The sequence below is a fragment of the Schistocerca gregaria genome, chromosome 6 (assembly GCF_023897955.1).
Source record: "Schistocerca gregaria isolate iqSchGreg1 chromosome 6, iqSchGreg1.2, whole genome shotgun sequence".
In the NCBI taxonomy this organism is placed as follows: Eukaryota; Metazoa; Arthropoda; class Insecta; order Orthoptera; family Acrididae; genus Schistocerca; species Schistocerca gregaria.
This window is the reverse complement of record NC_064925.1, coordinates 383,071,163-383,084,057: the sequence shown is the minus strand read 5'-3', so window position 1 is coordinate 383,084,057 and position 12,895 is coordinate 383,071,163. Positions and strand designations below refer to the sequence as shown.

At 42.4% G+C, this 12,895-nt stretch overlaps 1 protein-coding gene across 1 annotated transcript in view; it reads right to left on the bottom strand.

Moving 5' to 3' along the window:
* LOC126277887 (ATP-binding cassette subfamily G member 4-like) overlaps window positions 1-12,895 on the bottom strand; it is a 307,189-nt gene that overhangs the window by 292,635 nt on the left and 1,659 nt on the right. The window lies entirely within an intron of this gene.

Here is a 12,895-nt window from a genome sequence, read left to right as displayed (position 1 = left end):
TCAATATATGCCAAGTGCGCTCAACGGATCCATTTACTGCTTAACGCAATTGTTCTGTTCCATATTGTGTTATAAAACGATCTCTGATTTTTTCGTCGAAAAATAAGTTGATGGGAAAGAGACGGAAGATGTCCTTGTGGCTGCAACGTTGGCGTGGTGACGATTTCTCTCATATCTCCACAACCACAACAGCTAATACCGCACAAACACTACAGTACATAGCAGGGAATCCAAGAGTAGCACCAGACGCAAAAACCAATGACTGGCAGTGTGTGGTTTGGCGTAAATTTCACCCACAACCACTTTAATTTTTACACGAGCACATAGTTATACTGATTGATTAGCTTACAGAGAAGGACACAAGAGATTGTAACTGACTCAATCTCAATCTCAGAATACGCACGAGACCCAAATGAAACGCCTGTGGAGGGACAACACGCCTGCTGCGAGAAGGGTCGTGGTCAAGGTTTGCTCGCTGCGGGAAGCGACAATCTCTAGGTGGCCACGGCGGCAGGTTAGGTGCTCCGTGTATGGTGTGTGTGTGTGTGACGCAGTCTCGGTGTGTGGACTTCCTGCAGGCGGGCAGAGAAAGCCGTCGCGGCGGTTCGCAGCTCAAACCGGTCCTCGCGAAGGAAGTCGCACCGGCCAATGGAAACATTCGCAGGGCGACGCGGGAAATCACCAAGGGTGGGTTCGAATGTCGGAGGGGCGGCACATGTAAATGCCGGATTCGTGCTCCTCTTTAAAGACGGAAGGATATTCTGTGCCTCAAGTTACCTGCATAGATTGTGTGTTTGTCTGACCTTGTTGTGCACTCACAAAGCGAGGTGACACGGTAGTTAGGGGATCAGATTAACGTTCTGTAGGACGTACTTTCTAAACCCCACCAGGCCTAACTGATTTCGTTTCTCGTGGTTATCCCAAATCATTTACAAACATATTTTTGAGACCAATACTGTTCATAGTTCTTTGTCACCTTGCTTAAATTATTTAATATTGCAACTTGTTTAAAGATTGATCTCTTCATCAGGCAAAAATGACAGTATAAAAACATTTGATATACAGCATATCCACGTAGATCCAGTGAGATACTCGTAGTTTTCTGTCTTGACAAGTGCTGTGGCCCACATAAGCAGAACTGTGTCGTATCTGAGGAACGTTTACATCATTTGTTGCTCTGTCTAGCACAAAAAAGATACAGGCAAATTATCTCACACTCTTTTCATTACAAATGACTGTCTTCTTCTGGAGTATTTTCCTTTTTTCATCACTGTAGTTATCTGGATTTTTGTTGTCCACTGTTTAAAAGCCCGCGAGTATTATAGTCAGTACGTCCTTTTCGTCAATTTTTGGTTGCTGATAACAGCTCACTTGTTGTTATATCAGATAAGAGAATTAATACAGAGTATCGTGTCACATGATTTAAATCTTAACATGAGTGCTTAAGTGCGGCTTTGGCTCGCAACTTAAACACGAAAAATAATTACAGTACGTTGTTTGTTAGTAATAATAACACTGTGCACTAGTCAAGACGGAGGTCAAAACAAAGCTTGTTTCGATTACGCTGTCGATATATCAGTCCCTCCAAAACTAGGTTCCGTTTCGCTGTCGATATGTCGATCCGTAGAGCCAGAAGAATTCGAAATTTTTTTTTTTAATCACTTAAGTTAACTGTGTGGATGGATACTGTGGAAACGACATGGACATTTTCCTCATTCCTAATTTTATCTTTCGTCTTAAATGACTTCGTCATCGACCCGAACTTAAAACCATGATCTCCCTTATTTTGTGTTGATTTCTGCTAAAAAATTAGCCATCTTTTGCAAATAAAATTGATTGTTATGTACTGTGTGTTAACCAGGAGCCTAGAAACGACAGAAAGGCTCCGTCCCCGCCGCAGCCGCAGTGGTCCACAACCCCACGACGACTACCGCAGTCTTCCGCAGCTCGTGGTCGTGAGGTAGCGTTCTCGCTTCCCGCGCCCGGGTTTGATTCCCGGCGGGGTCAGGGATTTTCTCTGCCTCGTGATGACTGGGTGTTGTGTGCTGTCCTTAGGTTAGTTAGGTTTCAGTAGTTCTAAGTTCTAGGGGACTGATGACCATGGATGTTAAGTCCCATAGTGCTCAGAGCCATTTGAACCAATTTTTTTTTTTACTACCGCAGTCCACTCCACCCCTCCGCCGCCCCACACCGAAACCAGGGTTATTGTGCGGTTCGGCTCCTGGTGGATCCCCCAGGGAACGTCTCACACCAGATGAGTGTAACCCCTATGTTTGCGTGGTAGAGTGATGATGGTGTATGTGGTGAACTTGTTTGCACCGATTTAGTGTAGCTAAGACGGAAAAGGGGAATCAGCCCGCATTCGCCGAGGCAGATGGAAAACCGCTTTAAAAACCATCCACAGACTGGACGGCTCGCCGGACCTCGACACAAGTCCGCCGGGCGGATTCTTGTCGGGGCTAGGCGCTCCTTCCCAGTCCGGAAAGCCGTGCGTTAGATCGCACGGCTAACCGGGCGGGCTTAAAATTGATTACTGCTGTTATCATTATTTCTCAAACGTGTTTGCCCTGAATAGGTCAGATATACTGTAATTTTTTTTTAGTCAACTGACAGCTGTTTTCATTGGTGGGCCTTTCTGTAGTGCATTCCAGCAAATATAGAAACGGATGACTCGTCTCACGACTATACTGCCGTGGAATGCAGCTGTTTACAGATTACACTCCGGGCAAAGACCTTCAGAAAAAACTTCCTAACACTTACATTTATGTCATATGTTAACAAATTTCTTTCATTTAGATGTACTTACCTTGCTATTGCCAATCCTAGCGTTATATCCAATCTGCTTCGGTCGTTGTCGGCTATTTTCTTGCCAAAACAGCAAAACTCATCTACTACTTTTGGTATCACATTTTATATTCGAATTTCCTCAGAAATTATCTATTTAATCCGCTATATTCCATTATCCTTGTCATATATTTGTTCATGTTACAAAACACTTTCCATTACGTTCAACTCTTCATTCAAGTCCTTTGCTATCTCTGAAGAATTATAAGGTGCGAGCAAAATGTTTCCGTTCGAGGGCCGTACACTCCAGAATGGCAGTGAGACAATTATTCCACCGACACCGACGTAGCAGGTTGAAGATGGTAAACCATCGTGTCGTGCTGCGTGCACACCCTCGTCCGACAGGAATCATCGGTCTTTCAAAGCCTTCCTTACGTAACTGAGGGAGTGATAATCGCGTGGGCAGAGATTAGGAGTGTCCCAGTCGAGGCTGGTCTCCCAGACGGACCGGAGTCTTATGTCTGATCGCTGCCAGCGCGGAACTTGGCGCAGCGTTCCAACAACGGTGGCTTTCGACAGACATGCTGCCCCATACACAGTCTCCATTCTCCGGTGGACGTCTGTCCTTCGACAGCCAAGAAAAGATTAACAGCACATTGGTTCTCTTTGGAGGCATTTGGTGTTAAGAGGAGACGGAATGCAAGTGGGCTTCAAAAATTCGATTTTAGCATATTTCACATGCCTGGTCTCTCCTGCGTGAAACAGGTTATGTTCTACATAATTTTTTTTTCGTGAGATATGATGGTTTTCCTGACGCTCTGTGCAATCTAGCATTTAAATGCCACGCCTTCCTTTTTGCACCACGCACAGATAATGCACAGCATTTAATTAAATGAAATGAAATTAAACCCATATTTAGAGACCTTTGTAAAGATACCTTGTTGAAGAAATGTCTTTAGGGGAAAACTCAAAATTTAAATGTATATGTGAATCCTGTCATATGGAGCGGGTTACCTAAAACTGTATTTGTTCAGCTTACAACCCTCAAATTTGGCGTTTATGATGCAATTTTATGCTTCAATGATGGTGTAATTAGAAAACTGGATGTTTTGGAATTATTGGGCATAAAATCTAGCGGAAATACTGCACAATCCTTGGAGCAAATAGATAAAGAGAGAATCCGCAAAGCAGATATTGCTAATTTAAAATGCACAAGAGAAGCCAGACAGAAAAGAAGAGGGACCAAAAGAAGAAAAGATTAGTATGATTCAGGGGATGCTCAGTATGGTGCAGGAAAATATTAGCGGTAAGTAATTCTCATCAACTACTATATTAGAATTGCAATATTAAACTTTAAATGGCTTTTTCTCAAAACTACATTTGTTTTTTACTTTCAGCTGTCATTATTTGATAAACTAATGAGGTTAGAAACATGAAATTTGGTCAATTTGTACTGAAGATGGTAATAAGTTATTACAAGTAAATTGAGAGCCACCAAACAATCAGAACCTGTTTTATAATAATTAATGTACAAAAATGATAAATTTTTCTAGTGAAAGAATAATTTTTTTCTTCAAAACCATAAGAGGTGTTGTGCTCTTCAGTCCTGAGACTGGTTCGATGCAGCTCTCCATGCTACTCTATCCTGTGCAAGCATCTTCATCTCACAGTACCTACTGCAACCTACATCCTTCTGAATCTGCTTAATGGATTCATCTCTTGGTCTCCCTCTACGATTTTTACCCTCCACGCTGCCGCCCCCCCCCCTCCCCCAAGCACTAAATTAGTGATCCCTTGATGCCTCAGAACATGTCCTCCCAACCGATCTTTTCTTCTAGTCGAGTTGTGCCACAAACTCCTCTTCTCCCTAAATTCTAATCAATATCTCCTCATTAGTTATGTAATCTACCCATCTAATCTTCAGCATTCTTCTGTAGCACCACATTTCGAAAGCTTCTATTCTCCCTTCTTGACCAAACTATTTATCGTCCATGTTTCACTTCCATACATGGCTACACTCCATACAAATACTTTGAGAAACGACTTCCTGACATTTAAATCTATACTCGATGTTAACAAATTTCTCTTCTTCAGAAACGCTTTCCTTGCCATTGCCAATCTACATTTTATATCCTCTCTACTTCGACCATGATCAGATATTTTGCTCCCCAAATAGCAAAACTCCTTTACTACTTTAAGTGTCTCATTTCCTAATCTAATTCCCTCAGCATCACCCGACTTAATTCGACTTCATTCCATTATCCTCATTTTGCTTTTGTTGATGTTCATCTTATACCCTCCTTTCAAGACAACTTCCATTCAATTGAACTGCTCTTCCAAGCCCTTTGCTGTCTCTGACAGAATTACAATGTCATCGGCGAACCTCACAGTTTTTATTTCTTCTCCATAGATTTTAATACCTACTCCGAACTTTTCTTTTGTTTCCTTTACTGCTTGCTCAATATACAGATTAAATAACATCGGGGAGACGCTACAACCCTGAGGCTACAACCCTGTCTCACTCCCTTCCCAACCACAGCTTGCCTTTTATGTCCCTCGACTCTTATAACTGCCATCTGGTTTCTGTACAAACTGCAAGTAGCCTTTCGCTCCCTGTATTTTGCCCCTGCCAACTTTAGAATTTGAAAGAGAGTATTCCAGTCGACATTGTCAAAAGCTTTCTCTAAATCTACAAATGTTAGAAACGTAGGTTTGTACCATAAGAGGTATTATGTTCATTTTACTTGTAAATTGAGGCAGAAATTTCATTGTTTTTTCACTTATAGTTCTTTTGAAAAGCGTACCTACTCAAAGGGTAAAATAGCATTGGCAGGAAAGGAGTAAAAATTTCCTTCCGTCTCCTCTCAACGACGCCGTAGTCCACGTTTCCGCATTTACCGCGGCGACGTCGGAAAGACACGAATGACACATTATATATTAACTTCATGTCGGTGCTTGTAGACCCGCATTGGAGTCCCGCTACGTTCTGCATACATTGCATCAAAGCCCTCCAACGGAAAGCTTTTGATCGCCCTTTGCACAATGTCATCAACAAATCTCAAAGTTTTTTTCCCTATCACTGCACATTCCTTTCCACATTTCACCTTCGTTTCCTTTACTGCTTGTCAATCGTACAGACTGAAAACATCGGACACATACTACAAACATGGCTCCCTCCCTTCTCAATCACAGCTTCCCTGTCCTGTCCTTCGACTCTTACGAATGCCCTTTGAAAAATTATAAATTTGTAGTAAGATCTTATGGGACCAAACTGCTGAGGTTATCGGCCCCTAAGCTTACGCAGTACTTACCTAACTTGAACTAACTTACACTAAGGACAGCACGCACAGCCATTCCCGAGGGAGGACTCGGACCTCCGACGGAGAAGCCTGGCGGACCGTGACAATGTGCCCTAGACCGTGCAGCGAATTCAGTTTGATTCCGGTACAAGTTGTAAATTATTTCTTGCTCCCTGTCTCTTACCTCTGATTACCTGCGTATGTGATAGAAAATAATACGAAGAGGGCTTCGTCTCTGGCCTTCGGATAGGGCAAACAAACTGTTCTGACACTTCGTCGTGATAGCTCATACATAACATTTTGTGGTAAAGATTATAGGCACAAACTAATGATCCAGACATGGGCAACTAGTACAGTCTGTGATTAATAGAATGAAATATCGTTATAGCAGTCAATTGACGGAAAAAGTAGGAGACAGAGAAGAACCAGCAGGACGAAACTTTTAGACGATGATGAATCGTGAAACTGTAATCACGTGCCGAGGTTGAAGAAAGTGGCTGCAGCGCGGGGCGTGTGCAGAGACAGACGGAACGCCGTTAGGTTCCGGCGGTGACCTTAGGGAGGGAAGGTCGAAAACATGCTTACTGTATTCCCGGCGGGCGACGCGGAACTCTTTGCCAGTCATATCGTCCGTCCGTGAGGTGAGGTCAAAACAGTGGTCGCTCATAACGTCCATGCTGTTTACGTGCATCGCAGTCTCCTGTTTTCCTTAATGAACAACTGGTAGTCGTCATGCAGCCGTTTAGAATTAATAACAACGGAAAACTACCCCTAAAGACTGAACAAAAACAACCCGCGGATAAAGAATTTGGTATCGTCCTAATGTAGTGAGAGATGTTACTGCACAGCATATTTGCGCATTCCATCTCAGCAGCCTTCTGGCGTTTTTTGGAAAGCAGTTTTATTCCACATTACCCCTCCTTCCTCACCTGAAAAATGAAATAAAACAAAAGTTAAAAAAGAAAAGGTCGAAAAGGAGCGTCCAATACACGTGGAAAACTGTAGGTCTCTATCCCTGACGTCAGTATCTTGCAGAATTTTGGAACATGCTTTATGCTCGCGTTTTATGACACTTCTGGAGACAGAAAACCTCTTCTGTAGGAATCCACGTGAGTTCCGAAAACAGTGATTGTGTGAAACCCCGAAAGGCTTGCGTCACAGTTTCGCAGTGTCGCCTAATCAATAAAATACCAGCGTATGGAATATCATAATAGCTGTGTGACAAATAGAACACAACACGTCTGTCTGGACGGAGAGGTGAACTGAGACGTGAAAGTAACTTCGGGCGTAGCCCAAGGGGTGTGTTATAGGACCATTACTTTCCACTATATATATATATATATATATATATATATATATATATATATATATATATATATATATATAAATTTCAAAGTGTTAAGAAAGTCTACAGGGTATGAAGTGACTTGTTCAGCGTCATTAATTCTATCTACAGGCAATATTCTACAATATAGACTTTTCAAATTATTAAATATCTTTTAAACTGACGAAGAAAGAAAATAAATAATTTGTGGTTCGGTACAGCGCAAATTTTATAATATTTGTACATTCAATAACGCCAGATGCCCACATGTGTCCGTCTGTTACTTCTATGCTCTGTAGGCACAAGCAGCGTCTCTGATAATCATAATACAAAAAATTTAATAATTTTGTGATTCTGTGTCACGTTTGGTAAAAACGGAACCCCTAAAGGATCAATTTCTTGTCCTAAACTTGTTAATTTGTAATTATATCACACGAGAAAAATGTTTTGTCATTTGTTATCTGACTGCCTGTCCGTCTGTTAAAGACTTCTTTTTCTCAGGATCAGGTAAACGTAACAAGTTCGTATTTACGTCATACACTAAGATAAACAACTCATTAGCGGTGTAATTAACAATTTTCGGATTTTTTCGTTCACTTGTACAGTGGAACATTGTGTCTTGCCAAATTTCTTGATTCCAGGTGGATAGCAAGTACCCTGTGGGTTTTAATGTGTGAGTTTGCGAGCATCAAAATATGCGACATAAATACATTTGCTAGTTAGCATATCATGTTAATATAACCCCCATAATTAATAAAATAAATGAAAAATTACAATAGCAAATGCGAAATTATACAAAATGCACACTTAGAATTTGAAATTAAAGCATTTTCGAAAGTCTTGGAATTCCCAGGACCTTTAACTAGCCAGTATCGATATAAATAACCAGCAAAAGTCGTCGACATTCTTGATTTCTGATTTCCGGGATGGGTGACCTGTCTGCATACACAATGAAAACCGAGCGAGGTTGCGCAGTGGTTAGCACACTGGACCCGCATACGGGAGGACGACGGTTCAATCTCGCATCCGGCCATCCTGATTTAGGTTTTCCGTGATTTCAGTAAATCGCTTCAGGCAAATGCCGGATGGTTCCTCTGACAAGGCACGGCCGACTTCCTTCTCGATCCTTCCCTAATCCGATGAGACCGATGTTCTCGCTGTTTGGTTTCTTCCTCCAAATCAACCCAACCCCATAACGAAGACTGTACGAAATCCAAAGTGCGCAAGTCCTATTACTACTTATCCGGATTTTTTAAACATAGTTTACATCCACTGATGTAAAAATAATGATGCCTTTCTCTACTTCACCGTCTTATGGGCCTATTTATTTATTTATTTATTTAGTTTCTAAAGTAGTCCATGTTCTTCGTCAGATTTCAGTCTATTCCCGTATCAAATTTCATCAAATCACTTTATACGTTTCGTCACGAAAACGTAGCAGATAGAGTTACTTTCGCGTTTATATTAGCATGGATTGCTCATTAGGCTGTGATCCTTAGCAGGATGGGTTAATAGCACAGAAAGAGATCAAGCGAAGAACGGCGAGTTTCCTCACGGGATCATTTAGGCGGCGCGAGTAGAACAAAGTCCAGTGGCAGACGCTTCAACACAGGCGATGTACATCCCGCAGAGGATACCTGTTGGCATTCAGAGAGCTTGCGCTCCGGGAACAGACGGGCGACACATTACATCCTTCTGTGTAAGTCCCGTGGAGCGATCACGTGGAGTAAATCAGAGACATTAAAGGTCGTATGAAAATTTATCGAGAATCGGTCTTTCCACGAACATTCGCGTATGGAGAGGGAAAGGACGTACCGATGGTAGTAAAAGTACCATCTGCCACTCACCGTAAGGTGGTTTATGGAGTACAAAAAGGAGAGAGGCTGAAGACCGGATCACGTACGCGTAAGAGGCAATGAACGCGCTGGCCAGGTTGCCAAGCAGGTGCAACAAATCGCACCTACCGTAATACCTGTCTCGCACTGAGATTACTACCGACGGCTTACTTTTAAGGTACAAGAAGAATGACCATCATGTAACAAAGACACTAACTTCAAATGAATTTGGGATTGTGCTAGCCAACATCGCTTACCTCATATCCAGTTGTTTCTTAAATGGTTCAAATGGCTCTGAGCACTATGGGACTTAACATCTGTGGTAATCAGTCCCCTAGAATTTAGAACTACTTAAACCTAACTAACCTAAAGACATCACACACATCCATGCCCGAGGCAGGATTCGAACCTGCAACCAGAGCGGTCGCGCGGTTCCAGACTGAAGCGCCTAGAACCGCACGGCCCCACCGGCCGGCAATTGTTTCTTAATTCGGGTGTTAAGCGACAAGAAATTGTCCCCATTAGAAACTTAATAGAAATCCACACAGTTACCAACAAAATGAAACATCTGTTGATGTTAATTATCTCTCCAAATTACTTCAACGATGACATCCTGCATTATTTGTTGGAGCGTGTGAAACATAAGAAACTTAATGAGAGAGCACTATATAAAGGATTCAAAATTGTCGATTGCACCTCGCTCCGATTCCTTGAACTTACAAGCAAAATGAAAGGAAATACCGTGTGGCTAGGGCCTCCCGTCCGGTAGACCGGTCGCCTGATGCACGTTTTTTTTTGAGTTGACGCAAGTAAATGCATTTGTAAATTCATTAGACTTTGTCCAAGCGATCTTTAATGATGATTTATTAATTTTAAAGAATTCCACGAATAGAATAATTGCAAGTTTCGGCTTATTACATAGTCACCATGAGATGATATGTTTAAAAAGAAGGAAAAGGAAGACAGTAATCCATTAGAAAACTAAATAACAAATCAAACTAACTTCTACACACAACTATACGTTCATAGTGCGGCTTGGGGGTCTAGTGTTGAAGTGTGAGTCTGGAGATGCGAGGTCGGGGGGGATCGAATTTTTAAGTCTGTCTTTACGCTGGCTTTCATCTTCCAATGATGTGAAGATATGCCGGGAACAATACATGGCTCCTATTGCACATTAAACTATTTCCCTGGTAAGGTAGGTTAGATTAGGGGCACGTAATTCGTCGAAGAGGCGTCCAGTTGAAAGAACCAGCGAACGGGCGGCTCAATAACTCTCCTGAAGGGCGCAGTAATGCCATATCAATCTGCTTTCCTATAATCTTGAATACATTACATAGCAGCTCGTCGTTTGAACAGGCTCACAGAGCTAACCGCAGTGCGAGCATATTTACTCTCTGATCGTTGGAACTGAGCCGTAGTAGCATCAAGTTGCTGATTCATAAATCGCAAATATAACATTAAGATATTGACAGTATAAAACTAATTGTGAGAGAAAGTTTTCTAGAATTGAAAACTAGCGAAAAGGCTTAGTTAGCGCTGTAGATACGTCAGATGTGCCATAGAAGATATAAGGTCCGATGAGAGCCCTATCAGATTGTAAACAGAATTTGAAAAAGGAAAAAAAAGTGTGGCCCAGAAGAAGGCCGCCGCAACAGTGGCCGAAACGTAGGTTTTTCTCCAGCAGCAGTAGTTTTGTACATTATGACGCGTGGATGTGTGTGATGTACTTAGGTTAGTTAGGTTTAAGTAGTTCTAAGTCTAGGGGACTTATGACCTCTGATGTTAAGTCCCATAGTGCTTAGAGCCATTTGAACTATTTTTTGACCTAGTGGATAACATCCGAAGTTCACTGACCCTTTTTACTGATGATGCTGTGGTATATCGAGAGGTTGTAACAATGGAAAATTGTACTGAAATGCAGGAGGATCGGCAGCGAATTGACGCATGGTGCAGGGAATGGGAATTGAATATCAATGTAGGCAAGTGTAATGTGCTGCGAATACATAGAAAAGAAGATCCTTTATCATTTAGCTACAATATTGCTGGTCAGCAACTGGAAGCAGTTAATTCCATAAATTATCTGGGACTAGGCGTTAGGAGTGATTTAAAATGGAATGATCATATAAAGTTGATCGTCGGTAAAGCAGGTGCCAGACTGAGATTCATTGGAAGAATCCTAAGGAAATGCAGTCCGGAAACAAAGGAAGTAGGTTACAGTACTGCTTGAATACTGCTCACCGGTGTGGGAACCGTACCAGATAGGGATGCTAGAAGAGATAAAGAAGATCCAACGGAGAGCAGCGCGCTTCGTTACATCTACATCTACAGGACTACTCTGCAATTCACATTTAAGTGCTTGGCAGAGGGTTCATCGAACCACAATCTTACTATCTCTCTACCATTCCACTCCCGAACAGTGCGGGAAAAACGAACACATAAAGCTTTCTGTTCGAGCTCTGATTTCTCTTATTTTATTTTGATGATCATTCCTACCTATGTAGGTTGGGCTCAACAAAATGTTTTCGGATTCGAAAGAGAAAGCTGGTGACTGAAATTTCGTAAATAGATCTCGCCGCGACGAAATACGTCTTTGCTTTAATGACGTCCATCCCAACTCGCGTATCATATCTGCCACACTCTCTCCCCTATTACGTGATAATACAAAACGAGCTGCCCTTCTTTGCACCCTTTCGATGTCCTCCGTCAATCCCACCTGGTAAGGATCCCACACCGCGCAGCAATATTCTAACAGAGGACGAACGAGTGTAGTGTAAGCTGTCTCTTTAGTGGACTAGATGCATCTTCTAAGTGTCCTGCCAATGAAACGCAACCTTTGGCTCGCCTTCCCCACAATATTATCTATATGTGGTCTTTGCAACTGAAGTTGTTCGTCATTTTAACACCCAGGTACTTAGTTGAATTGACAGCCTTGAGAATTGTACTATTTATCGAGTAATCGAGTTCCAACGGATTTCTTTTGGAACTCATGTGGATCATCTCACACTTTTCGTTATTTAGCGTCAACTGCCACCTGCCACACCATACAGCAATCTTTTCTAAATCGCTTTGCAACTAATACTGGTCTTCGGATGACCTTCCTAGACGGTAAATTACAGCATCATCTGCGAACAACCTAAAAGAACTCAAATTGTCACCCAGGTCATTTATATAGATCAGGAACAGCAGAGGTCCCAGGACGCTTCCCTGGGGAACACCTGAAATCACTTCAGTTTTACTCGATGATTTGCTGTCAATTACTACGAACTGCGACCTTCCTGACAGGAAATCACGAATCCAGTCACGCAACTGAGACGATACCCCATAGGCCAGCAGCTTGATTAGAAGTCGCTTGTGAGGAACGGTGTCAAAAGCTTTCCGGAAATCCAGAAATACGGAATCAACCTGAGATCCCCTGTCGATAGCGGCCATTACTTCGTAAGATTGGTTCAAATGACCCAGAGTACTATGGGACTCAACTGCTGTGGTCATCAGTCCCCTAGAACTTAGAACTACTTAAACCTAACTAACCTAAGGACATCACACACATCCATGCCTGAGGCAGGATTCGAACCTGCGACCGTAGCAGCCACACGGTTCCGGACTGCGCGCCTAGAACCGCGAGACCACCGCTGCCGGCACTTCGTAAGAATAAA